This window comes from Marmota marmota, unplaced genomic scaffold, assembly GCF_001458135.2.
Source record: "Marmota marmota marmota unplaced genomic scaffold, marMar, whole genome shotgun sequence".
Classification (NCBI taxonomy): domain Eukaryota; kingdom Metazoa; phylum Chordata; class Mammalia; order Rodentia; family Sciuridae; genus Marmota; species Marmota marmota.
Window position 1 is genome coordinate 32,555,000 of NW_026000057.1, and position 3,063 is coordinate 32,558,062.

At 33.4% G+C, this 3,063-nt stretch overlaps 1 long non-coding RNA gene across 1 annotated transcript in view; it reads left to right on the forward strand.

Annotated features, from left to right (window-relative positions):
• The window catches only part of LOC125619793, a 14,339-nt gene extending 11,820 nt beyond the window's left edge, over window positions 1–2,519 (forward strand). The window contains exon 3 of the long non-coding RNA XR_007351386.1: window positions 1,792–2,519. This is a non-coding gene — a long non-coding RNA (uncharacterized LOC125619793). The remainder of the gene's footprint in view (window positions 1–1,791) is intronic.
• The last annotated feature ends 544 nt before the right edge of the window (window positions 2,520–3,063 follow it).

Genomic DNA, 3,063 nt, shown 5'->3' on the forward strand with positions numbered 1-3,063 from the left:
TTAAAAAAAAAAAAAAAAAAGAAGAATAAAAACTGAATCTGTAAACTCTATTCCAGCAGGGGAAATCCTATTAAGCCAGAATTCTTATGCTCCATAAAACATTCCAACTGCAATTGCACCCTCCCACATATAAAGGAAAAATTTAGACTAAAACTTTAGAATCCAAACCAGTAAAATATAATAAGTAACTCAGTATGTTTTAGGCAGCTCCACTTTGTAGAAGTTTTATCTAAGTTATTATATAAGAACAGTAAATAATTTAGAGTTGTAATCTAAAATATCACTAAGTACTAAAATAGCTAAATATAATCTAAATATTTAATCTAAAATAAAATCATACAAAATATTTAATCTCAAGTATCTAAAATAAAAATATCTCCAAGATGTTTCTTCCTATTTAATCCACTGTAATTCAGTACAAAACATGCTTTTGCCAACATTATGTTCAATTTTTTTCAATTTTTAGGACGTAAAATTGTTACCTTTTTGGTTCCTTAATGATTTTGTGATTCTAGGATTTGAACTTTTTAGGAAAGACTCAGAAAAATCTTGGAACAAAGTTGGAGCTAGGAAAAAAATATTGTCATCCAGAGAGTTCAGCACAGAAATCAGAAGCTGATGAGCTTTCAAATAATTTCTGCTCTTTTTATTTTGAGAGAGGTATATAAGGTCTCCATCTTAGCCAAGGCTGGAGACTAAGATCTGAAAAATAAGTGGAATTAGAAAAGGAAGAGGCTTTATAGCCTCTTTGTAGCCTTTTAGTGTCATAATCTGTATACACTGCACCTGGCCCCTGAAATAGGTATAGAACCAAAGAATGGGGTTGGGTGTCACTGCAGACTAGATCTGGATTTTAGGATGATTAGAAAACACGTATATCGCTGTTATTTTTTTACTCACCTATGTCTCTGCTGACATTTTTTTTTTTCAGAGTAGAAATTAGAAGTTTATTAAAGGACAGCAGAAAAGACTTCTCCCGGAGGAAGAAGGGGACCCAAGAGATGGAATCCCTCTGCTGACATTTAATAATTCAATATTTATGACTGTAAAACCAATGCCGTCAACAAAAATAATATCTATAATTATTCTCTTTAACCCACAGTATGATGACATAATCACCCTAGGGCAATTTGCTCTATGAGGCAGCTCTAGTCAAATCCTATGGCGAACAGTGTTATCACTATATCATCCAAATTAATGCGTAGCTGGCTAAATGCCATCGTTGGCTAACAGATGTTATTTTCCTCAAATAACCTTTGCTTGAATTGTTATCTGGCATTTTAATTCTAGTATATGAATATGTGGAAAATTGAATTATTCCCTTAACCAGACAAGAACACACTTTGTATATAGTCTATATTCTTAAATATTAGGAGTGAACTTAAATCTAAGATAGACCTAATATAGGAAAAAGCATGTTTTTAAAAAAATATTGAGTCACCTCAAGGCCAAAAGTAAAAATCATAAGCAATGCATATTTCAAATTTGTAGTCTTTCTTTGATATAAATATTAAGAGAGATAGTAACAAATTGATCTACATTTGAGGAGCAAATAAACATTAAAAAAAGAAAATGCCTGCTAACTGGGCTTCTGGCCAAGAATCCCAGGTTAAAGTACAAAGAGGTTGCAGTATTTGATCAACCCATGAAGTTTGTTATGATAAACCTTAGTGTGCTTTTTCACAGTGTATTTTTTACCTTTGATTATTTAAGAACATTTAAACTAATTGTGCTTTTTGTCTTTTTATTGATCTGTAATCCATATCTCAAATGTTTTAATTCTTTTTTCAGCACTGGAGATAGAACCTAGGGTCTCCTCATACATACAAAGTCTTGTCCTGCTGATGAACAACAGCCCCAGCCAGCCCCCTGAAGAACTGAAAGTCTATTCTTCTCAACTTTGAACTGGCTACATAAACACCTTCAAAGGACTGTATGTTCCTCAGTCTCTGGACTACTGTGTGAACATATATAATTCTTATGTATTTTACCTGTATAAACAAAGAAATTCTTTGCCAGGAAATACCATTGTCAAACGCTGTGAGGCTTAAAATAGATAATACATATATAATGTCTAGCATAAAGGCACATAGTAGACAATAAATGTAAAATGTACAAAAGTGTGTGTGTGTGTGTGTGTGTCTTAAGTGTTGTGCTGTAATCTCAGATAGTTCTTTCTTTTCTCAAAACATACCATGATTCCCTAAAATGGTAGAAATGATGATTATGACATTGATCTGAGTTTCAAATGAGAAACTTTCATTTATTTTTCACTGAGAAAATAGTTCCTTATTGGCACATCGGTGATTTGTCACTGTGTGAGCATCACAGAATGTACTTGCACGAACTAAAACTCCTTCCATGTCGTTAGGTGATATACTCTTCTGGTACCACTTTTGTACAAGCAGCCCATCATTGACTGAAACGTAGTTTTGCAGCACATGACTATGTAAATACTCGGAAAAGAAACTTCTCTTTTTGTCATTAAATCTACAGCCCACCTTTATCTGAAATCTTAACTTCTGATTTCTCTATTATTACAGAAAATGAATTTTCTAAGTATTTTTTTATAAGGCCAGCCCTCCACTGGTACAACAAACCCCTTCTCTTGCCTACTCAAGTTCTTTTTCCTAAAATGATCCCTTTTCTCTCTTACTGTATCATCAGTTTTCACCTATGTACAGGATTATTCCCAACAGCAGAAAATATTATTTCTTACCTCCTAGAAGTTCCTTTCATTCTTTATCCATATCAAGATACCACTGTATTTTTTATGGGTTAAATTGTGTCCCCCGAGAAGATATGTTGAAGTTCTAATGTATAGTAACTCAGAATGGGACCTGGTTTGAAAATAGGATCATTGTAGATGGAATTAGTTAAGATGAAGTCATACTAGAGTAGGGTGGACCTTGATCCAATGTGACTGTTATCATAAAAAGAGAGCCAGGTGGAGACATACAAAGACACACAGGGAGAACCATGTGACAATAAATACAGAAATTGGAATAATGCAGCTTCGCACTAAGGAATGCCAAAAAATGCCAGCAAATCACTAGAAGCTAA